Source organism: Camelus dromedarius, chromosome 9 (assembly GCF_036321535.1).
Source record: "Camelus dromedarius isolate mCamDro1 chromosome 9, mCamDro1.pat, whole genome shotgun sequence".
Classification (NCBI taxonomy): domain Eukaryota; kingdom Metazoa; phylum Chordata; class Mammalia; order Artiodactyla; family Camelidae; genus Camelus; species Camelus dromedarius.
Window position 1 is genome coordinate 36,136,659 of NC_087444.1, and position 24,519 is coordinate 36,161,177.

At 51.2% G+C, this 24,519-nt stretch overlaps 1 protein-coding gene and 1 non-coding gene across 5 annotated transcripts in view; one reads left to right on the top strand and one right to left on the bottom strand.

The window, feature by feature from the left end:
- SMPD3 (sphingomyelin phosphodiesterase 3) overlaps window positions 1-24,519 on the top strand; it is a 79,621-nt gene that overhangs the window by 39,092 nt on the left and 16,010 nt on the right. Inside the window, exons 1-2 of one of the 4 annotated variants that reach the window (XM_031458205.2) lie at window positions 11,323-11,401; window positions 13,804-13,871. The exons of 1 other annotated variant lie outside the window; for it this stretch is intronic. The gene's annotated coding sequence lies outside the window, so the exon portion shown is untranslated. Of the gene's footprint in view, window positions 1-11,322; window positions 11,402-13,026; window positions 13,053-13,803; window positions 13,872-24,519 lie in introns of those variants that run through there. 2 more of the 4 variants (XM_031458206.2, XM_031458204.2) reach the window with 2 other exon arrangements.
- Window positions 14,337-14,410, bottom strand: TRNAT-GGU (transfer RNA threonine (anticodon GGU)). Its single transcript has one exon. It is a non-coding gene; the product is annotated as a tRNA-Thr (tRNA).

Sequence of the window (24,519 nt, forward strand, 5' to 3'; positions counted from 1 at the left end):
CATGATGGGAGAGGAACATAAGGCCTCCCAGGCAGAAGATTCTGTGCATCTCCTTCCATGAAAGCGGGCAGGCAGCAGGCAGAGTCTTGGGGACCATGTGATGCAGTCCAGGTTAGTAGGACAGAAGATACAGGGCAACCATGAGTCCCAACGCTGTGACCCCAAACCTTCATCAGAACACCTGCGTTAGGGGAAGAAGCCCTGCTGGCGCCTCTCATAACGCCTCAGGAAGAGGTCTCCACCAGAAGCCACAGATTACATAAGTGATAAATTCCCCAAATTAACAATCAAATCAGCAGAAGAGGAAAACCCCATTTTCCAAGAGTTACTAAGCATCTGGGTAAGATCCAGGTTCTACCCCTCCTTGGCCCACAGAGCCTGGCAAGTCTGGACACATGTGACTGGGGTTACAGAGGCTGCCCCACTTCTGGTGTCGCCAAGAACAAAGTCTCCTACAGAGTGTTCCAAGTCACTGGAGTGTCCCCGCCAAGAACCAGTACCTTTCCATTTCCAATGAGGGTAGAAAGCTTTCTTTTTTATGTTATATTCTTGGAAACAGCTTTTTAGGCTATCATGATACCCCCAGATTCTGTACTGGGCTGGGCTGGGCTGCAAACAGCCTCTAGGGGCTGGAGCCTCAATGGTAGGTGGGTCAGGGACATAGGGGCCTCCCCTTCCCATCCCTGAAAGACCCTGACTCGTCCCTGCAGTCCTGCTACTAAAGTTTCCTTGCCAGACCTTCCTTGTGGCCCACCCTGCACACGCACCCCCACCATGTGTTTGCTAAGCTGTGGTCGTGGGGACTCCAGGAGAAAGTGGAAAAAGCAGGCCGGGGGTATGATGCTGCCCATCGGCCCAGCCACACCTCAGCCTCACGGGGGAGGATGGGTGCTCCCTGCAGAAGGCACATGGGCTTTCCAACAGTCTCCTCAAGGGCCTTGGCCTCTTAAGTCACAGGCATTCTTTAAAAAAGGGGGCCTTTACTCCTCCATTATAGGAAGATGCCGTGGAGAATTCTTCAGGGCGCTGCCCAGCCCCAGTGCTGAAATGAGCCGGGGTAAACCAGTGCAGGCGATCAAACATCAGCACATTCATTCTGGTTCATTTCATTTAGAACTTTGGTTTTCCATAAAGGATTAGGCTGGGAAAGAATTTAATCACCCCAAATCCACTTCCAAAATGGTTACAGAGCCCACGGTCCAGAATAATGATTAGAAGAAAAGATTTAAAACCCTTGGATGCTGGGAACTTGTGTTTGGTACTTAATTCATCAAGCCAGCCTTCCTGACACAGAGAAGCAGCCTTCCTCTAGGCTAGGGGCGCTAGCTTCGGCGTTTTCAAGCATGAATAAAGACAGAGGTAGAGGTGAGGTCAGGACACTTTACACAGAGGTCAGTTCTCACCTGGAGCAAATTTGCACTAGTGTCTGCTCTGAGCAGAGTACTGTTCTGGGTGGTCAGCAGTGAACAAGACAGATATAGCCCCTGCTTTCATGGGCTTTACCTTCCAGTGGAGGAGGAAAGAGTACAGAAATACATACTGTGTGAAGTGGTGATCTTTGGGAAAGAAAAATGGAGCAGGGTAAGGGGATAGAGTGTGGTGGAAAGGTGCATTATTTTATACAGGGTGGTACAACCTATGCCAAGGGGGTGACATTTGAGCAGGGACCTGAATAAAGTGAACAAGTGGGCCACAAGGGTCTCTGAATGTTCAGGAGGAGCAAAGACCCTGGACCAAGGCAGCAAGGCACTGTGTGTGCCACACCCTGATGCAGCGTCTACAAATCCGCAGTCCCACTGTAAAGAGGCAGGACGAGCTCATCGTCATCACAGGAGCCAAGTCTCCTCGCTAGCAAGTCAGCAGAGTGATCTCAGTCCCAAAGAGCCACTCTTGCCCTTCTCAGCATCTTCCCGGAAGCCTCCTAACTCAGCACACGCTGGCTTCCCAGGGGAGGGACATTCCAGTTAGGGGTTGCGTTCTAGACTGAGACACTGACTTGATCAGGAAAGGCTCTGACCAGCCATTGCCTTAAATACAGTCATGGCCCCCGCCATGCTGTACAACCAATCAGACCATTGGAAGGATGCCCCACACCTTCCACCACCAGCTGACTTCACATGGGCCCCATCTGTGGGGCTCCTATGGCTGGTGCCAAGATGAAAATCTCAACTGAGTCATGATTCTGGCCTAACGCCTGTCCTCAGATGATGACAGATGTACCTGCCAGGATCAATCCCAGGCTCACAGTCCTTTGCACCTGGATGCAGCCTCCTTCCTGAGGCTGGTATCTCACACCATTATAGGAGAGGGAAACTGAGGCCTGGAGAAGTGGAGAGCCGTGTCACTCAGGGTTCAGCTGGGAAGGCAGAACCACTGGAAGTGTGATGGCAACAGGAATTTACTATAGGAGTCAGATCTTACCAACTGTGAAAGGAGAAGGGGAAGCAACAGTCTGAAGGGGGGACTTGATGGGTCAGAGGATGGTCACCAGCCAGCCCTGGTACAGGTGAAGGGGTGTCAAGCTGGTAGAGAGGTCTGGAAGGCAGGCCCAAGGAGCCTGGGGTAGGAGGAGTCTGTGGGACGTCATTGGCTCTGAGCAGTCACCACCTCCATGAGTTTGCAGAGAAGTGTCCGGGATCACTGCTGGTCAGCTGGACTGGTGGTCGGGAAAGAGGCAGGGATAGAAATTTCAATATAATCTGAAAGTAACAGATCCAATCACAATCTCCAATAATCTGATTAGTATTTGTCCTAAGTGACTCCAAACTACCAGTTAGAAGAGAATTCTCTCCCACTCAGAGCTGGTGAGAAGTTTGTCATGTACATGAGCTCAGTGGCCGAGAGCTTTATGATCCTCAGGCAGAGACGGGGAAGGCAGGGCCAGCCTCACCCACTGGTTGACCTCCCAGCTTCGGTTTTGAACAGGGCAGTGTTCTAGGTGTCTAGGCTGGACTTGAAAGATGTGACCATAGCAGGATGAGGCTGCAGGTGTGCACATGGCCAGTCTGAAGGTTGTTCTCATCTGTGTCTGGGACATGAGTGTGTGTACCTGTAATGTATAGTACTGAAAAAGTTCATTTCTTCCACTTAACTTTTTAAAAAGCTGTCAGAAAGTACTGGTTGGTTCTTCTTGTCTGAGTCTAATCTGACCACCACTGCTGTCTAACTCACTGGACCAGCCTCTACATCTTGATAAATGTTGATAGAGCCACCATATTGAATTAGGAGCTGATTACATCTGATTCACCCTCTCACAGGGTTAGGTCCATTTCCTGGGATGTAGCAGAAGGGCCTGATGGTCACTGAGCTCATCTATAATTGCCTCTTAAATTGAAGCCCAAATGGGTCACATCAACAGGTCCTCCAACTAAGGGGTCACCCAGGCAATGCTGGGCAAGACTTGACAAGAAGCACCATGGCTGCTGGCATCCGCACCTTGACCCTACCCAGACCACATCACCTCTGTTGCATATATTTGAGGGTGGCCCCTTCTAGAGGCCACTTGCCAAAGGCAGGAAGGGGGACCAGGAGGCTCTGTGACAAAGTAGATTGAGAATCGCTCTGGTTTCAGAGCCATATGGACCTGGGCTCAAATCCCAACTCCTCCACTGTGATCTTGGGCAGTACAATTTACCTCTCAGGGACTCAGTTTCCCCATCTGTAAAATGGTGACAACAATAGCAGCTGCCCTGTTGTGGTGTAGAATGCAGAGGTATGATGATGTCAGGAACTTGGTCTCAGTCCCATGGAGCCAAGGGCTTTGGGGCATCACGGACATCACTGACACACCGCACTTGTAACCAGGCACTCCTCTCTGGACATGGTCACTACAGAAGCGATGTTGATATCTGGCCACTGGCCAAGTCTTCTAATTAGTGAGGACAGGGAACCTGGCAGTCTGGGCAAGACGCAGCTGACTGGGCTCTGAGTCATCCAGGAGGAAGGGGGACCACCCCTCCCACCTCATGTTGCCATTAGTTATGTCTGGGGGATCCTGGGTCCAGAGGGTCCTTCTGTGTGGGTGTCCTCAAGATGGGATGGGTGGCACTTAGCTCTTCTGGACCCCCTGGGACTAGAAGGAGTCCCCTCCACTCCCACTCCCGTCCATCCCAGTTAGCAGCCGTGTTGGGGAAAAGGGAAGGGGAGGACACCAGTGTTGTCCTGTTTACAGCCAAAGCCCGTGGGACCAGGAACTGATATTCATAAATGCAGCAAGGTGGTGACATGGGCGGTGGGGCATGAGGCCACAGGGCAGTGGAGCTGGATGGTGGCCCCTCCTGCCTCACCCCCCGCACCTCCACCGTGAACCCAGAGTAGGAGCCCGGGTAGTAGGAGAGGCCAGAATTCCCCACCTAGGGAAAGCGGGGCCTCCCCTCACAGCCCAGCCAGGCCTGATTCTGAATCCTAAAGTGACCTCCCCCTACGCCCACCCAGAGGGACAGTTTTCTTCCTTCAGTGTTTGAGAATCTGAGAGCCCAGAGGAGGCCCGGGTAGAAGCTCCACAGCCTGATGAGGCCTGGGGGAGCTGCTCTCTTTGTTTGGAGCCAACAGCTACAGGCTCAGTGTTTAGAAAAGGTCTGAATCAACAGAGGGACTGTTTATCAATATTTAAAAAAAGAAATGTAATTAGAGGTTGGCGAACCCCCAGAGCTCCTGACCACGGATGTCAAAGGCTGCCTTGACCTGGAGCCAGGGACAGAACAAGAAGCAGCTGCAGACACGGGCAGCCACAGACCCCACCTGACAGGCACTTCTCGCTGAGGCTCGTAAAAGGCTGTGGCTAATGGAATGGCATTTCACACATGTCCACATTTTTTTTCCTCCCTGGGTGGTTTTTCCTTCTAAACTTGGGGATACGGACCTTCTATTTTAAGAACGTTAATTACTGTCCAATTTTAATGTAACTAATGCGAACAAATAACCCAACTTTGAACCGAGGAAAGGAAACAAAAGTAATTTAGGGGATGATTTTGTGTTCACATCCCTCAAGATTGCCTGAGAACATTTGTCTAATGCATTTATTTCTGGTCCAGAGAAGTGAATAACCGGCTCTTTGGTGGTTTCTGGAGAACGAGGTGAGGGCTAGCCATCTCTGCCTCAGAGACGCCGGCTCCGGCCACCTCAGGCCAGGATGCCTCCTCGGGGCTCAAAGAAGTAGTGTCAGGAAGGTAAAAATAGAGAAGGATTCGGCAGCAGCTTTGACACACGGGTTTCTCATCCCAGGCACTGCCACGTAGGGCCCTCCTGTTCCAGCTATTCTAAGTGAAACAGAAAAAAAGTCAGATTATCTGAGAACTAAATAAAAACAGTGCTATATTTTAGCCACCTTTTCTGCATTCTTCCGCCTTTCCCCAAGTGATCTTTTTGGCTCCTCTTTCCTCACCAAGTCAAAAATGGGATGAGCCTCAAGGTTCTATCCTTGACCCCTTTTCCCCTCCACCTGCCCTCCTTGAGAACTGGTGTCCACAGCTGTGGCTTTAGCACTAGGTCCCTGGGGCCACAGGCCTGGCACGTTCCAGGCACCTGCCCGCCTCTTGGACAGCCCCCTTTCCACTATGAGGCCAGCATTCTGGAACCAGATTCATTGTCTCCCTTTAGAGAGTCACATTTGGGGTATGTGGCTTCCCCCGCCCTGGGGTCAGTCCCCATGGCCTTGTCTGTACGCAAGTGGCCAGGACTGTCTGACACGTTCTGCAGGTCCCAACCCTTCCAGAGCTCATCTCCCTGAAGGAGGCCCTAATACTGAACACCAGGGGATATCAGGAAGGCTTCCCTGAGGAAGAGACTTTCAGCTAAGACCTAAAGGTGAGGGGCAGCCAGCCAGGCAGGGCAGGGGATTCCAGCACGAGGGGACAGTGTGAGAGGACAGCATGAGGTAAGGCGTGCCCTGAGAGAGACCAGGACCACAGGAGGACACAGGAGGGCACAAGCAGAGGAGGGAAGACTGGCAAAGACTGAGACGGGAGAGGATGGTGGACCCAGGGCATGGATTTGATTCTGGGGGCAATGAAAGTGTTTTAAGCTTGGAAGGTGCTCAGAAAGACATGCAGAAAGACCATTTTTGCTTCTGTGTGGGGAACAGATGGGGGCAAGGCTGAAGGGCTGGTGACAGACAATGGGCTTGGCCAGGGTGTCCCTCCAAAACTCTGTGGGTCCCCCAGCAACAGCACTACCTGGCTCCTGCTGGTTCATACCTTCCAAGCCTCACCGGCTCTCTGTCCAAGACAACAGCCCTTGGACAAACCCATACTCAGGTACTAAGGACAAAGAGTGGCAGCATCCATCTCAAATCCCTCTGGGACAGAGGAGGGCAGCAGCAAAGGAGGGAGGTGGTGCATACAAGCCTTCCCAGATCCCTGGGGTGTTTCTCTCTGGCCCGTGGGTGCCTCTTGAACAGTAGGGAGCCCTGTAAGCCAAGATGGGGCCATGGATAAGTCTTCTCCACAGAGTCTAGGCTCTACCACTCTCTAGCTGTATGACTTGGGCAAATCACTTAACCTTCCCAAGCCTCAGTTACCCTCTCTGACAATGGGAACAATAATGCCCAAATTCCCCAGGCTGTCTAGAGAATTAAACAAGAGGTTCTGCAAGCAACACTCTTAGCACAGTTTCTGGCACACAACAGGTGCCCCCAAAACACTAATGATGATAGTGACGATCTCAGCCAGCTGCAGGGGCTACCACAACATACGTGAGTTCACACAAGTCTTTTCACCTTTAAGGCTACATTTTTGTATATCTCCTTTAACACGAGGCAGCCTCACTGATGCACTAGTTCAAAGAGTTGGGAGCAGTTTTCTTATAACTCCTGCTGTGCCACCTGATACGTACAGAAGGAACTGAAACTTTTGATGACTGATGCTCTGGCCTGGCTAGAAACCATTTTATTAATTCAACCAAGGTTCCCTGAGTGCCTCTCAGGGACTAGGCTCTGTGCTCGGCGCATGTGGGCTTTGGGCTGCCAGCACAAAGCCCAGTGGGTGTATGATTGAAGGGAGGGGTTTGACAGCTGTGGAGCTGAGCCTTAGAGGCCGGTTGCCAGGTGGATCAACCAGAGAGAATGTTCCAGACATAGGGGACAGCATGTGCAAAGGCACGGAGGCGTGAAAGAGCATGGCATGTTCCAGGAAAGAGGAAAGCTAGATGTTAAGGCCATCAGAATGAATCAGTGGGAGGAAGAAAAAGTCAGAAGTGAGACTGAGGAAGGCAGGGCCCCATCACCAAGGGCCCCCAGCAGGCAAGGTAGGAGGATTTGTTCTGTGCATGGAGGAAGATCTGGAGATGCTGGACAAGGGCCGAAAGAACTCAGAGCTGCTTGTGGTGGGAATCACAGGCTTGGACATGGAGCATGATGGAAGTGGCCACATGCAGGCTTGGTGGCTGTGCAACCCTGCAGGCAAGAAATGAGGAGACCAGAGGGGAAGGAAGCGGGACCAGGGACCAGAAATGGACTGAAGAGCTGGGAGTGTCCTATTGGGTCTGGATAGGACAAGTTGAGGGTGAAGAAGGGGCCAAGGACAGATCGTCTGCCTGGGAGCACTGGAGCTGGAGCAGGGAGGGCAGGGCTGGTCCCTGGGGACGGGACTCTGGCCCCTGCCTTCCCTCTACTGCTTTCAACTCCCCTCTGTCTTTCTCTCTTCTTTAACTGCCACCAGTAGGAAACCAAATAGTTTTTAATTGTTTAATATATTTCCTTGTATTTAATTTTAAAAATGAGTAAGTGGAATGTTTTCTGTTTCCTCCTCAAACAGAAAAGCAAACCTACCTAAACATGAGAATTCATGTACATGAATCTTGAGATTTTGATTTTTCCTTGATATATCTAAGAAAAAAGAAAAAAAAAAAGACAGTTCAGGCACCAGGATGAGGCTTGGCAACATCCCTTTGGTGCCTGCCTACCCCTGGGTTCCCTCTACCCCGCTGAGAGAGCGCCTCAGGCTGAGCAGCCTTGGCTACGCTCATCACTCGAGGGCTTGAGTGAGACCCTGACATGACAGCTCTTCACTTGTGGATCGGCAAATCTTCCCTCAAAGCCAGAGGGCACATTCTTAAACCCCAGGAAGATGACATTTTGATAAAGTTAAAAAAAAAAAAAAAGGATTTAACTTTGCAAGACAAACAGCTAATAAAGTAGAATCTTTTTTGGTAACCACCCATACACCAATCAATCTGTCACTCGGAAAACTGTTTCCTGAGAGGTGTGAAATGAGGCCACTCTGGAGTTCTACGGGAACAGAGAGCCCCTGAGAAGCCTTCCTCTCTCTCTGATTACACTTGCCACCCCAAAACAGGGAAATGATCTGATTCAGAGCACAGGAAATACTCAGCTAATTACTTGCTCAATCAATACTGATTTTTGGAAGATGAGCAGGAGGCGACTGTATCAGTGTTTACATGCAGCCACCCACACTTCATGAGTGTATCTCACCTCTGTTTCTTTCCAATTCTATCCCTATTGAGAAAAAGATAAAAAAGTGTTTCCCACCCTAGGGGGTTGCAAAGTGAGTTGCACCATGGGAGCTCCTTCCATGCTACAGCCATTTAAGCAAGAACTTAAAACAAAGGGTCATTTCAACACCACCAACAAAAATGAAAAGGACAGGTCTCAGTCTTAAAACACATCCCCTTTGTGCCCACTTGTGCCAACTGTGAGAATCAAGAGGCCCTCCCCTCACTCACTCCATCTTCCTGTCTCTGCTTGGCTACTTTGTGTTTTTTCTACCTTTTTTTTTTTTCCCTTGGCCCTAATTCTCTCACTGCTTTAAAAAAAAAAAAAAAGAATCTTATCATTCTGTTCATAGAACACAGTTTAAGTCATCTTGAATCTCTTTTGGAACAAGATGGAATAAATCTTAATCAGAACCTCCCTCAAAGCAGTTCTAACTGCAGAATTCTAAACTTGGAAGGGAAGCACCTGCCACAGCACTAAATACGGAGTAGCAGTGTCTGCACACAGTAGGCCCTCAAGAAATGTCAATTAATTTGGTTTTTAGATGACAGAATCTGCAAAGCCTCAAGAACAAATAAGGTGTACTAAGTAATAACTACTTTGAAAGAAATAAATGACCAAAAGATTACTAACAGGAACAGATCAGAACAACAAAAGTGGCTTTAATTCCATGACTGTGAAAGAATTGAAATACATCTGCAAGTGGTAGTTTGTATAACTGAAACAACAGAAAAAAGAAAGCAGTGATGTTGACAATAAAATAAAACATCAAACCAGAAACAGAGACACAAAACAAACAGAGATGCAAATGATTTGGAAAATGGGAAATGGTGTCACAGTCCTAAAACAGGAGAAAGAGAGGTGAGTGGAAAGAGGCATATGATGAGGGAAACATCTGGAAAGAAATAATACAAGAAAAGTTTCCAGAGGCAAAAAAGACAGCTCGGCCTAGAACTGAAGTACACACACTGTGCCTTTAGAGTTTGACTCTCAGGGAAATAAACATCAGAAAGAAATAAACATTTGCTAGTTAAATTTCTGAATGATAAATTATCTGGCAAGCTGAAGTGAAGGGAGATATGTTCTTTTGAAATTGGAATGACAAGAATGACAAGAGAACTGGTATCACAAGAGTAAAGATGAACCTCAGGAAAAAATGTGCAATTCTAACCACACGTGTATTCTTACCACACATCAGTTATGCTCCTCAAGACTTGCTCTGTACAAGTAGGAGGAAACAAAGCCATTTAAAAATTGGGGAGAATCTGTGCACAATTATACTTTTTAAAAGCAAAGGAGAATGTCTGCCTTTTTACAGAAAGACAAAAGCTGATATAAAAGACACTGGAATGAGAATGGACCAACTGAAAAAAAAATAGTAAGGGATCTGACGAAATTTAGTCACTCCTAATAATGCACAAATCCTACTCCAGCCCAGACTTCTCTGACTTCTGGGTCTGAATATCCTGCTGCCACATGGTCACACCCACGCAAATATCCCTCAATACCATCACCCTGCTTTCCCCAACCTGACCCCTGGCCAGTGCATGACTTCAGCGCCCATACTGTTGCCTGAATTGGAAACCTCTGAATTCACTCATGGTCCTTTTTCATGCTCCCCAGCAACCCCTTAATCCCATTCATTTGTATTAATTTGTGAGGGCTGCCGTAACAAAATATCACAGACTGGGTGGCTTAAACAAAGGAAATTAACTTTTTTAACAGTTCTGGAGGCCAGAAGTCCAAGATCAAGGTTCTGACTGATTCGGTTTCTACAGAGGTCTCTCTTCCTGGCTTGCAACCCTCACACGGTCTTTCCTCGATGAATGTGGGAGGTGGTGGGAGCTCTTTGATGTCTTTCTTATAAGGACATTAATCCTATTGGATTGGGCCCCACCCGTATCACCTCATGTAATCTAAATACTTCCATAAAAGCCCCATTTATACATACAGCCACACTGGGGGGATTAGGGTTTCAATATATGAATTAGCAGGAGTGTGGGGGCAGCTCCTCTTACCAGCCATCCCTAGTAGTTACTCTAGGGTACTTCTGCACCCCACTGCAAGGTCCCAACCACATGCACAGACAGGCCATCTCAGCATGCCTGTCTAGCCATGCCTCTTCCCTTGCCTTGGTATTGGGGATCTAGGGGTAACTCCAGAGTTCAGTCAAGACCTTACCCCAAGGCCAGCAATGGCTCCTCACCCTCACCTCAAGAGGCTTCTGTCAACTCATCTGAGTCTCAGGTCTGCATGAAGTCTGACCCTGACACTCAGCTGGAGGGCTGTGTGACTTTATGTATGTTACCAAACCTCTCTGGGCTTAAACCTTGTTGAAGGTACCTGACACTAGCATCACCATGTGGATAAGTAAAATCAACCTCCTGGGTGAGAGGCCCTTTGCAAACATTATTTCTGGACCTATGAAGTAGGTGTTATTATCCTTATTTCAAGAAACTAGAAACAGGCTCGGAGAGACGCCTTGCTTGGGGCCACTACCTACTGGTCTAGGGAGCAGGTCTGTCTAACTCCATAGCTGGTTCTGCTGCCCAGGCTATGCCTTAAGACAGGTAGAGGCATCCAGGTACCGGGACCAAGCTCCATGCATCTGAGCATGTGGTCTCATTTAGAGTTGCACGTCCATCAGGGTCATCCCAGGTGCTGGTCTGTGGTCTAGGGGCCTGTGGGCTTGAGGCTCATAGCGGACAAGCAGGCAGGCGCGTGCTTAGGACCACTGCTGGCTCGGCGGACACTGCCTTGTTGTGCTGGGTAAACGGCCCACTTTCCATGCCCGCCCCCCAGGCCAGCCCTGCCCCCTCCCACTGCCTATTTAAACAACAGGCCCAGACTCCACTGGTCCGGGACACCGCCAGCTTCCAGAGCTAGGAGAGCAGTGCTGCAGGCCTCGCTCACTCGGGATGAAAGGTCCTTCTGTTTCACCATTTCCTACCGGTGCGTGTTGAATGATGATGCTGAGCTGGGTTGTAGCGGGAGCTGATTCTGCTCGCCTGGGAGTGTATTGAGAAGTGTAACTGGCAGAGGGAGGCTCTGATTGAATTTTCCCATTTCTAATCCCTGATTTGATGTGATCTTATTTTCAAAGAGGGAGAAAGGCTGTAGTTTGTTAAAGGACAGAGGCGAGCATATTTCAAAACAAGGTCTGGCTCAGAATATCAATGATCTGACAAGTTTTTCTTTTCTTTTGAGAAAAGGAAAGGTCCTGTTATCTCAAGGTTGCAGAGATTCCATTTCCCCTCAGGAACCCCTCCCTAAATAGTTAGTTCCTGGACTTTAATTCTATTTTGAAAAAACACACAGGGGATTTTCCAGAAGAGTTTGTTAGGAAGAGAGGCTATGCAGCTGAGGATAGTTTGGGGAATATCTGAGCACAAAGACCCTCCTTAGCAAATTTCTCATTGAGAGGTGAGGACTCTGGGAGAGGGAAGTGGGGGCTGAGAGTTGCACAGGCTGGGACAGCCCCAGAGAGGCCTGCTTCTTTTACGGTCACTTTCAGATGCTTGCCAGCCTGTGGTCCAGGAGGCAGGTCAGCCCACCAAGAGAGTGAGGGACAACTGTGAATACAGGTTGTCAGCTTACTGAGGGTGAGGAGGCAGGCGTCCCAAGCACAGGGGACAAGGCCTGCCTTGGAGGCTAGGACAGCAGGCCACCCTCTGACCTCTCAGCAGGTTGGACTCCCCAGGCTATGGGTGGGGAGGGATGCCTGCAGAACCTTAACTCAGAGGAAATAAAGCAGGGTGTCCCCATGGAAACAAGCCCACTCAGGTAGAGCATGTAGACCGAGGACCTATGGGCTCTGGCTTCCTTCTTCCCACTCTGATCTGTACTCATTTGGTCCTGGCCATGGCCATCCAAGACCCTGTAGTGACCCCCAGTGGTACAGGGGAGAGGGCATCTGAAGTTCAGAGGTTCAGTGACTTGCCCAAGACCTTTCAGCTGACTAGAACCCTTGTCTCACTGGAGCTCTTCTAGTGGATTCCTGATCAGGAGGGCGCCAACTGTTTCCCAAGTGAGGACACTCCTCAACTCTTCCACAACATCTTTGGCTTCGGGACAGAGCCCTTGGGACTCAAATTTCAGATCCTTCTGAAATGCTTAGTTTGGGTGATTTGCAAAATAAGTGTATATAGAGGACATGAGCTGGTCCAGATTGGACCCTGGGGAGTAACGGTCACCCTGCGTGGAGTGTGAAGGTGGTAAAACGGGCTTTGGGCCGGCAGCAGAACTGGTTTGAGACGGTGGAGGGCCGACGAGCTCGTCATGGGCTGCGCAGAGACGGGGTTGGGCGTGGGGGCTGAACTTCCTGGACCTGAGTCCAGGGGGCGGGGCCAAGCCCGGAGGATTCGGCTGCAAAGTCGGGGGTGGGTCTGGGGACTGGAAGGCGGGACTAAAGAGCAGGACTTTGAGGCCAGGCGAAGTGGCCAAAGAGCTGCCTGGGGCTAGGTTTCAGGAGGCGGGGCCAGGCAGTGATTGAGGCCCTGGGACCCGGACCAGAAATCGGAGGCGGGTCCAGCACCTGAGGCAGGGGGCGGGGCTAGAAGGGCGGGGCCAGAGAGAGACCGGACCTAAGAACCCCGGCAGGAGAGTGAGTGACTGGGCCAGCGGATCCTGGGACTGGGTTAGAAAGGAATGTGGGGAACCGGTGCCTTGGTGTCCAAAGATCACCACTCACACCGGTGTCCTCCCAAACGTCCCCTCCGAAGACCCCACCGAGTTCACGAAGTGTTCCCGCTCAGTCTCCCCTCGCCGATCTGTCTAACCCTACTCCTTATCTGCAGCAAAATCCCTCAGTTCTTCCTCTCAACGCGGCTTCCTCCCCGCACCTCACCCCCGTCTCGGTAGCCACTGGCCCTCTTTCCGGGTCTGGGTTCAGCTCTCCCCCACCCCCAGGTACCTTAGTAAGGCTGAGATCACACAAAGTTCCTGGAGAGCTCCGATTGTTCTAGCTTCGCCTATCAGATCAAACCCAGGCCCCGCTGCTAGAGCTCTGAATTCGCTTCTCTCTGCCCCCGACCCCGCACTTCTCTGGCCTGACCTGGGTCCAGGGGTCCACATGGAAGCCTCATGCCTCCCACCCGCGGAGTCCTCCCCACCTGTCAATCCTCCTACTCCTCGGGCTTCTCTAGATTTGTTGCACAAACCTCCGCCCCCACCCCCTCTGGCTGGGCTTCGTGGGGACAGCCGGGCCCACCCCCTCTCCTTGGCGACGTGGAGGGTGTGGCAGTGCCTCCAGCGCAGGTGGGGCCCTTTGGTCTTTGTACCTGGCTCACCTGCACTGAGCTGCTCAGTGGCTGTGGAGTTCCATACACCTCTGTGAACCGCTCATTTCCTTTCAGGTCCTTGACTCTGCATTGTGTGCTCCCTCTTCAGACGGAACAAGAAGGTCCCAACGACCCCTCCTCAGGTAGGACAGGGACTTCTGGAAGGGGGGGTTCCAGGCTTCTCCTCATAGGCTATCTCTTAATGTTTTATATAAAGAGGTGCTGGGTGAGATAGTTTGAGAAAAGGTTCTGCTGCTTGATTAAAAAGTTTGAAAACACAACTCTGGGGTAAGAAATCTGGGGCAGGCAGTTTGGTCCTATTCTGAGCCCCCCCTAATGTAGTTCAATGCCAGCGGAGGGGGTTATGTCTGACACACCCAAATCTATGGAGAAAATACAAACTCCTTCAAAAAGGAGGAAAAGGATTGAAGCAGCACGTCTCAAAAATGAAGGAATATAATTTAAATATCTTGGAAAATGTAATCAGATATCATTACCCATTAAACTATTATAAATTTTTATTTTTAATGCTAAATCCCAGAGCTGGTAATGCTGCTATGAAACAGGCATTCTGTTTTTTGTTTTGTTTTGTTTTGTTTTCAATGAGGAGGAGGTACTGGGGAGTGAACCCAGGACCTCATGCATACCAAGCACGTGCTCTACCACTTGAGCTATACCCTCCACCTCAAACAGGCACTCTCAAACAACCTTGGTGGAAAAGCAGTTTGGCAACATGATCAGAAGTTTAAAGTTTACCTCATAATTCCTAGTCTTGAATCCATCCCCAAAAGACTAATTCAAACTACTGGAATAAAAGTAGAAACCAGAAACACAATGATTCCCCTGACAGCTGAGAACCTCAGTCCAGGAGCCAGGACAGCAAGACCATTCTAAGAACCTGCCCCTCCCAAATATTGGCAAATTAAATGTTTTCATGGTCTCTGGGGAGGTCACCAAGCTGGAGGTAGGGAGATTTGGGGATCCTAGGTGATGGTGACTGGATGGAAAAACAAAAGAGAAAAGAGAAGCTGGATGAGGCCAGCAGTCCACAAGGAGGGAGGGAGACTACAAGGGCACAGTGGGAGTGGGTGACAAATGTAACTTTCAGGGACTGGAAAGAAAGGGTGAGGATCTTGTTTTGTGGAAAATGAGGGGCAAGAACAAGCAGGACAAGGGGGATAGTGTGGGGAACTTGTCCTGGAGGTAGGGGGGGCTTGGTGCTGGATAGTGCTCATTTCAATGTTTTGAATATATTTGCATAGCACTTGTAATCAACCTTGGTGAGAAAGGTAGAGAGGAAAGGAAGATTGGGTTCTGGTGACAGGGCCACATCTCTCAAGGACTGTCCTGTACTTTTCTGAGTCTCAGTTTTCTCATCTGTAAATGGGGCCAACAGTAGCTGCTTGGGGTGGCTGTACAGTGTAAATGTACCATCGGTGTCAAGAGCACATTCTGTGAGGTGTGTGCTGTGCAACATCTGCTCAGATGTCCCAAAAGGTGGATCTGTTAGTTGTGCCTTTCTGAGGCTCATTTCTAGTGTCCCTCATGTCTTTGCCACAAACTGGCTCTTAGCTGAGCCGCACCTCACAGAGAGAGTGGAAGGGAGGGAGGAAATGAGTTTGAGATTCTGAGCAGGCTGCAGTGGTCCCAGATGAGCTGGATTGCTGAAGCTGCCCTAGCTGGACTCCAGGTCTGCAGGGGGCAGGGCTGACACTTGTCAGCCAGTCTTTAGGGGTTCCTATTATCTGCCTACCATGTTCAACACAAAAGTAGGGTCAGATGATGGGATAAAATACTGAGTGCCTGCAAAAGAAAAACAGAACCCACATGCCCCCCCCAGGACTGGAGGTTGAAAAGGGTAAGTGAGTTTCAAGGCTGCTGGTATCAGCCAGGTGGGCAGGACCTTTGGTCCTGCAGACACCCCATAGGGCCACACACATGAGGTCCTCCCTCCCTTTGTTTTGAGGGATGGGCCAACTTTGCTCAAGCCTCCTCTCTCTCAGTTCTGTGTCTAGCATAGTAAATCTGAAAGTGTGGGAGGTTGGTCATCTTTCTGGTGTGCAGACTGCAAATGTGCAATTAATGCATAGAAACTGCCAGCTCTCAAGAGAGTAATGGCCCATGTGAGCTGGGTCAAAGGTCTCTAGTTACCCCTGGGGCCACAGAGAGGGGACTGGCTGAGGTTTGAAGAGACCATCACTGTGACTTTCATACCCTGAGCACCTCTGCTGAGGCCTCATCCCTTCACACAGATGAGGAAACAGCCTCAGGAAAGGCATGGAGGGCTAGAAGGGGGCAGTGGGGAACTGTGCAGGTCAAGGGCCCCTGGGACTCCAACAATAGGAGGCGACACAGAGCTGTCAGGCTCTTGGGCCTTGCCTCCCCTTTCCTGTCCTTCCCTACCAGGTGCATCTTCTTGGGGTCAACAAGGGCACTGAAGAGTTTAGCAGGGGAGCAATGTGGTCCGATGTGTAGTTTAGAAAGATGCCAGCAGCTGCCATGTGGACAAGAGGAGAGGAGGCCAGTTGCAGGGAGACCAGATGGTGGCTGTTGCAGTGTCTAGGTGGCAGAGGGCGAGGTTTGAACTAGGCATGGCCGTGGGAATGGATGCAGAGGGTTAGGGAGGCAGAACCCTCGGCTGGTGAGAGGAGCTGGGGTATGGATGAGGTCCAGGGTCCGAGGAGGACGCAGGAGACAGAGCTGGTATTAGAGAAGTAGAGGAAGAGGAATGATAAACTTTTAGGGGAAAGTGGAGAGCTGTCAGTTCAATTCATGGGGTCAGAGATCAGGAGAGACACCTGGGCTAGCTGTCACCTGGGGACAGGTGAACCATGAAAGATCAATCAAGAGAAGAGGCAGGGGAAGTTCTGGCTCCTCGGGGGCGGGCCAGAGAAGAGGGGACAAGGGGCTCTGAGAAATAGCAAGCAATCCAAAGATAGGAAGGGAACAAGAAGGATGGTTGCCCAGGACCATGGGGCAGAGAGCTGAGGGACAGATGAGGATCAAGCAGCTTAAGACTCCTGCTGAGCCTCTTTCTCAAAGCAAATCTGGTTGAAACTGCATAGACTGTTTTCTCATTGGTGCTTACCTCCGTTCTGGAGATTTTCTTTCCGAAACTTTACCAGAAAGTCTGGTGAGACACCCTGTCCACCTTCTGTCTGGCAGTGGGGGTGGTGCAGGTAGCTTCAAACTGGGTGGCTGCCCAGACCCTCAGCCAGCCAGAGGGTCAGCCCTCGCAGAATGCAGCCAGCACAGGCAAGCTCTTAGTACTCTGAGACTCTGGGCTAGTCTGGTCTGCGTGGTGGATGTGGGATGCTAACTGGACATTCTAGGCGTTTAAGTTAAGCAAACCCAACTAGGGATGAACTCTAACTGAATGCATTGGATCCTCCTCTCAGGCCCATTTTCCACAGCTGCTCCTCCCCCGGTGTCTCCTCCTGGCCTGCAGTCTGGGATGTGGCAGTCACTGTGGCAATCAAAGGCACAGCCTAGCCCGCAAGATTTCCTGAGTGAATCTGCCTCCCTAGTGCCTAACCTCAGCTCTCTCTGACGCCCCGCCTCACCTCCCTCCCTTGCTCACTGCTTGTTCCACCCGCCACCCACCACTTTTCTGTCTCCATACCCTCTAGGAGGACACCCCCACATTCAAATATACACACCTAGAAAGCAAGTTTCTGCCTCTGGAAATTCTTGGGCCCTCGCTGTGAAATACCCCGAGCAGTCTCAGTGCTGCATCTGACTTACAGGGAATGGATGCTGGGCACCCCCAGCCTCCCAGCTTGACATCTGCTGCCCTGCCCCTGGCCCTGCCCCTGACCAGCCCTGGCAGGCACCCATCAGCCAGCACAACCTGGCAGAGCCTGACCACACCTGGCCTCTTGGCTCTGACCCCTGAGCATCAAGCACAGGCTGTTCACTACACCTCAACCTGCAGTCCACCTCAGTGGACCCTCGAGTCTCCCTCCTCCCATCCCCTGCAGGCCCTGCTTGGCCTCTGGAACCAACCCCATACACCAATCCCTGGCAGAAGTTTCCAGTGGATTTACTTCCCCATGTCTACGGAGTTACCTTGCTACCTATATCACCAGCCACAGTCTCTCATCTGAGCAGAAAGTGTTTCTACTAAAAATCAAAGGTTTAAGGCTCAGCTCCCTGATGCCTCAGAGTCCTGAGGACCACAGGTACAAAGCAGGAATCAATTTTTCAGTCCATACATTGAGGGCATAGGAAAGAGTTAGTGACTCATCTGGTTTGGATTCAGGGCAGAGGAACATCATTATTATCATTTAAAGTGAAGATCTTTTTGAAGAGAGTCTGTTCTGGACAGTAGATCTCTCCATATTCCTGGGAAACCAAGGGCTGTCAATCAGGAAGGTTTGTTTTCAGTAAATGGGCTGATTAAATGCCAAATCAGAAGCCTTCCTCTATTGGTCTCTATAGGATGGGTTACTACATGTGGGTTAGCTGGAGCCCTGCTCCATGTCTCTTCAGCCAGGGACCCAGGTCAACGTGGCAGAAGAAGAAAACTCTAGAAGGTCTCACATCTGCTGTTAAGTACTCTGGCCCAGCAGTGACACACATCATTCACTCACAGCTCATGGGCCAGAGTTGGCCACACGATCCTACCCAACTGGAAGGGGACTGGGAGGTACAATCCTGCCTCATGCCTAGAAAGCATGCTCCTGTTGCTCTCAGGGCCAGAGGAAGTGAGGCAAGAGTCTTGTCTCAGGCTTGGAGGCAGATGTGGACACAAAGGGAAGAAAAGTCTACCCAGATCTTCATGAAGACAAAGCATGCTTATCTTTTAAGTTAGTCACTCCTGAATAAAGACGTGTCATGGTCTATACTAGCATGTCTACGTCTGCAATCTGGGACATGTGGTCTCCATGACCAGAGCCAAGAGGTCTTGTCCCCCTTTTCAGAAATGTAGGATTCAACAGCCAAAAGCAGGTGTAGACAATGCACCACTACCAGAGGACCAGGGGTTAATTGGAACCCAGAGCCTCAGAAGACAGGTTTGGAAGGCAGGTTTGGTAGCAGCAATTAGAGGGAACTTAGGGGGCTGCAGACCCCCATGATGTCTTCCTGCTGGTCTTTGCTGAGGATGAATGACTAATTCGCAATCCTATGCAAATGAAGCTCTGAGGCCCATAACCCTGGGCAACAGACTCCAGCAGCCCCAATCCCCTCCCAGTTACAAATTCTGGAACAGGCCCAGGACAGCCCCACAGGCAGGTCAGAGGCCTCCTCAAGCAAGCAGTCCATGGTTCAGCCTGAGCTGGGGCATCCTCTCTCAGGGGGATGGGGTCTTCTGGCTGGTTCTCTCAGAGCCAAGGGCTCCTGTGGTACTGTGGACCTGAGGGTAGCAGTGGCCTGGGGTCCAAGGTCTCTGAAAGGGTCCGGGACAAAGGGCTTCAGCCCTCAGTGGTGAATGAGATCCAGTCTTGGTGCAGAAACGTAGCCCTCGGGCCTGACTGCGCAGTGCTGTGAGGAGGGTGGGTGAGGTGCTGACGCCTGATTTTATTTACTCATTCACACTGATTTGCTTTTTAATCTCTGCATAAATTCTCCTCCAGGACTCGGTTTGTTAAATGTTCTTTGCATAGAAGACTTGAGGCTGAATGTGAAATGATACCCTTCGGAAGAATTTTAGCAAGTCTGTTCCGTTTTAGGGAGGTTTGTTGTCTTTATCTGTGTTCTCTGGTGCCTTGAAATGCCTACACACTGTTCAGCAGGCCAACCCATTCCAGGAGGAAACGCTGTACTTGAAACGCAGCTGAACACTGAGTCTGCATAAATCCTGCCATTTGTGTGGACTTGTATTTAAAGTTCTACTCCCACAGAAAGTATGTTGTCATTGCTTCTTAAGCAAACTATGTTCCAAGCCTTGTTCAGCTCATGAACCATTAACATCAGCCCTCATGTCAGGGAAGCAGGGACTTTGCTGGGACAGAAGCCTCAACAGCAGAGCATGAGAGAAGCGAGATTCCTCCTGATGTCTATGAGGAGGGACTCTCCTGAGGGTGGAGGTGGTGCTGGCCAACCAGGTGCATGTTGGGGGCTGGCCCTTAGCTAGTCACACAGCAGACAGCATAGGGATCACCTGAGGCAGGTGATGTGACCTGCTGGGGGGTTCCAGGATCCCCTGCTTCTGGATGTTTGTGAGGCGATGCTCAGACACAGAGCTTAGCACCCGGGCTGGCTCAGAGCCCTTGAGGTAGGCGGCCCATGCCCATCCAGATGCTCAGCTGTTGGCACATGGGCTCCTGATTTGGGCCTCGCTTAAGGCACTGCCCTGGCGCTGCCCTGTCAGTGCCAAGTGGAGCAGATCCTGTGACAGAGCAATCTCAGACCTGATTTTCATCATGGAGGAAGCCCTCACCCTTCAGGATCTCCCCAACCCTGGGCCCAGCCCCTTTGAGGGCACAGGATTGGTGGGAGCCCTGTGGGCCTCAGCTTCCAGCAGACTCTAGACAGACAGATCTGGCTGCAGGCAGGTTCTTGAGTGTCAGACAATGGTAAATGAGGATGAGAGAAGATGCGGCTCAGGATGGCTTGGGTATAGATTTAGGTATGAGCCACCATCCAGCCTTCCCCTTAATGGCCCCCTTTTTGGTCACCAATAGATGATTCTGGAATGGCAGGCCATAGAGGGCAGGGTGGCCAGATCTTCAAACTCAGCCCCCTCCTATGATGGAGCCCACACTCCCAGGGCAAGTGCCCCACGGGACCCAGGGATACTGCAATTTTAAATATCAGGTTAGTTCAGGCACCTTGGCATGTATACCGCCAACCTGGCTAGAGATTTTCTTTCCAGTCATGCAAGAATTGGCTTCATCTGGGCTTTCTGAGTTCTGACATGGAAATGCCAAGGCTGGCTGATTGAAGGAGTGCCACAGAGCTGCTTGCAGCCTGTTCCTATTCTCAGAAACCACATGATGCATTAATAGCTCCCATGGAAAGTTTCTTTTTGAAAATTTTATGGCCCTTCTGCCTGCATTTGGCATCTGCAGAGGCCTCTCACTTGGGTTTGTACGAGCAGCCCGCAACAGACAGTCCTGCCCAGAGATGGAGGCCTTGGCATCCCTGCACCATCCTCACCCCTCATCTGGATTAGCACGTCATGTTCCTTGTCAAGCAACCAACCACACAAGGAGGAAACTTTGAAGCTCCAGCAGTACCAAGGGCCTTTGCAGCAAGGAAATTAACAGTAATAGTAGTAACAATAATAAAAATAATATTATAGTCATCCCTCAGTATCCACAGGGAATTGATTCCAGGACCTTCCACAGATACCAAAATCCAGAGATGCTCAAGTCCCTTATAGTTGGCCCTCCATATCCAAGGGTTCTACCTCCACAGATATGGAAGACTGAGGAACCACATTTATGGAGGGCTGACTGCACTAGAGATGTGGCAGACACCATGCTAAGTGCTGCCCATGCATCATCTCCAACTGCCCTGAGATATTCTTACTATGTGTGTTTAACAGATAAGGAAACTGCAGCTCAGAATCAGTTAAGTAACTTGTCCAATATCAGCAGGAGGACCTGAACCCGGCACATCTGACACCAGAGTCTGTGCCTGTAATGTCTACACTGCTATCTCTGGGGTATGCTTGTGGGGCACAAACTGCAGGCACCAGATCTTGCCAGGCCTTTGAGGACTCAGGAGGGGGCCCACCTTTGCTCAGTGGGCAGGCCAAGGGGTATCACAGGAGGTCCCACAGGAGGTCTACACAGGAAGGGAACTGATAAGAACTAAGTTTTAGAAAGATCATGTAGCAGGTATATACGAGACAGGATTCTTTTGGTGGCAAGTGACAGAAACCCAACTCAAGGTGTCTAGAACAAAGGGTATTTTGCCAATTGGAAAGTCTGGGGATTATGTTGGTCCCAGGCATAGGGAAACGAGCTCAAAGATGTCACTGGGACTTGGCCTCTCTCCTTCTAGATCTAAGGTCTGTTTTCCTCTGAATTGGATTCACTCTCAAGGAAGGCTCCAAAAGCTTCAGGCTCTCAGTGCTTCCATCTCAGAGGAAGTGCAGGCCTCTTTCCTGAAGAGTCCAGAAAGAGCTAGGGTCGTGTGATTGTTCAGCTTGGGATCAAGGGGCTGTGGTGCCAATTGGCCTGGTGTGGCGCATAGCCCTCCCTCTGGATTGGAGCAGGGCAAACAAAAGCAGGACTGCCACTGCCACAGCCACAGAAGGCTAGGATTTGGGTCTTGCTGTTGCTCTGCTGGGAGTTCCCAGGTTGGTGGGGGGCCCGATGTGCAAATAGATACTTCTGATTAGAGGAACAGTCAGGGGTTTTGCAAGGAAGGGAGGGTGTAAGAGGGGTTGGGAGGCCAGGGAGGGCTTTAAGGGAGGCAGATGCTTTGGATCTCGAAAGGTGACTAGGCATTTACCTGGCACAGCTGTGTAAGTGGGAGTTGTCGTTACATCGCATGTGTTCACGCCAGACCCCAGGCCCCAGTTCTGCTTATGGTATGTGGCTTTCAGGGATTAGCCAGGATTTGTCTGACCTACATCACACAGAAAGGCATCCTCTTCTGTTGTTCTTTCTGTCCTCCTGGCAACGAGTTGACTCCAAGTTTCGGCAGCTCAGAGCCCATGTTGCCATGCCAACCCCACCCCAGCTTGCATCCAGGCAGAAACGGGCCGGCCGATCTCAGTGCTGCCAATGATGCGAGCACATTCTGGTAATTGGGTTGAAGCAATCCTTTCTGCCTTTCCTGCGGAAACCTGGGGCTTGGCCCAGCTCCTGCTAGATATGAGCCTGTGGACACAGAGAGGATGTGAGGAGGTGCCTCTGCTCCAGGACTCCCAGCCCTGCTGCTGGGAATGGAGGGCTCAGCAGGCATGAGGACTAGATGGAAGGGGTGTGGGAAGGCCAGGTCCCATCCTAGCCCAACATGGGGCAACTCCTGACCCTCATCAACTTCCCAGAAGTTCCCCAAGCAAGGCTCAGAGATCCCAAAAGATGGTGCAGCTTCCTCAGAGGGGCCAGGGCTTGCTTTGGCCAGAAGAACTGGTCTGGCTTACTCACTTTCACGCCACAGGAGAAATTCAAAGCCAGTACCCCTAGGACATTTTGGGCCTCTGTGCAGCTCATCTTGGGTACCAGCACACATGCCAGGTCCACTTCCCAGGGAGATGGAAGTGGGACGGCTGTCTTGATGCCAATCTTATTTGGCATCCAGTAGCAGAGGTCCTGTCCACTGCGGCTGCCCCACCAAGGCTACTGGGGACCTGCCTCCCCAACCCCTTCATCTTCAACACCCAAACAGGACCAGGCCTGGTCAGGCCCTCTTACTGGGGATGCCCTCTCCAGGGTATGGCAGAGTAGCCTGCCCCAGAGCCCTCCTGTTAGTGACTTTGAGCAGAGTCCCCCTTTCCCGTGTTGTGGTAGCTACAGGTCACAGGTTAGCAACGAGGGTCTCAGTGTTGACAGGTCACGAGAGATTATCAGTACCCACAGGACTAACTGCTGTGTGAGCTGCTTGCTGTCAATGCCCCAGGCACTGCTTGCTTGGGAGTGGCTGGGCCTGTAACCTCTCGGATCCTGCCCAGGACCTAATAGGCCACATAATTGGGTTAAGGAGCAAGCCTGGGTCTTTACTTCTAAGACAGAGTTATGACTGCTGGGAGCCCTCCTGTGGACACTGTGTAGACCTCTACACTGACCCCAGTGCTCAGGAGTGACCATGGGGACCTGAGGGTGTCTGGGTCTCCAGCCCATCTGGAAACCATGATATTGAGGCAGATGGTATCCCAGGCAACCCTGGAAGCCACATACCAGGATTCAGAATAAGGATAAGCCCGAGGGTGACTGTAGGCTTTAAAACAGGAACCTGAAAGAGCAGTCCACCCTGCGGGGTTGACAGGCAACAGCTCAGCACACATGGCCTTTGAGGGACCTGTCAGCCCCATGGCAGACTCAGTGTGGCAAAGGTGCCAGCGCCAGGACATGGAAGCGGAGAACTGGGGCATGGAGGAGGGGCAGGAGTTCCTCACTGGGAGACAGAACCTGGGCTGGAAAGGGAGCAGGCTGGGCCCTGTGTGCTGCATCCTGCCCGGCCAGCCCTCCGAGGACCCTAGGTTCTCTGAGAAGCTGCCAGCCCCCAGTGTTTAACTCTCGCTCTCTTTCATGGGGAAAGTGCAGATCAGACTAATTAATGTGTTGTTGTTTGTTTACCCTCCTTTCACTTCACCGAGACAAAATAATTAACCACAGAGCTTTAGAAACTGGCTCCACTGGTGGCAATCCCTTTTGTGTCAACTGCGTCAGCAGCTTCTGTGAGTAGATGCAGGGACTGTATGCAGGAGCAGGGCAGGTGGGCAGCCCCTAGAGGCTCCTTCTGTCCACGGCGCTGCGGGAGGGGAGGCTCGTGGACAGGGGACCCAAGGTAGCTGTGAAGGGCCAGGATGGCAGGCAGGAAGGGCTGAGGTGCTCGGGTCTGCCACATCTTGGAGGACTGTCGTGGTGGCCACTGCTGCCTGTCAGCCCTCTGGGCTGCCAGCCACCTAAACCCATTGATGTCTGAATGGAGACCAAAAACATCCCTATGACCTGCCCAGGGGAGGCAGAAAGATCACGCCTACCACTGACACTGCAGGCAGGGCTGGGGAGGGAACCTGCCCAGAAGGGCTTCTGGGGCCACAGCAGGAGTAAGGGAGACCTAGGGCAGCTGAAGAGCCCCCATGCCCCTCAAATAGCCCTGTCATGGCTAACAGCAGATCCCAACCCTGATCGGCCAGTGTTAGGGATGAGACACACAGGAGAACAGGTT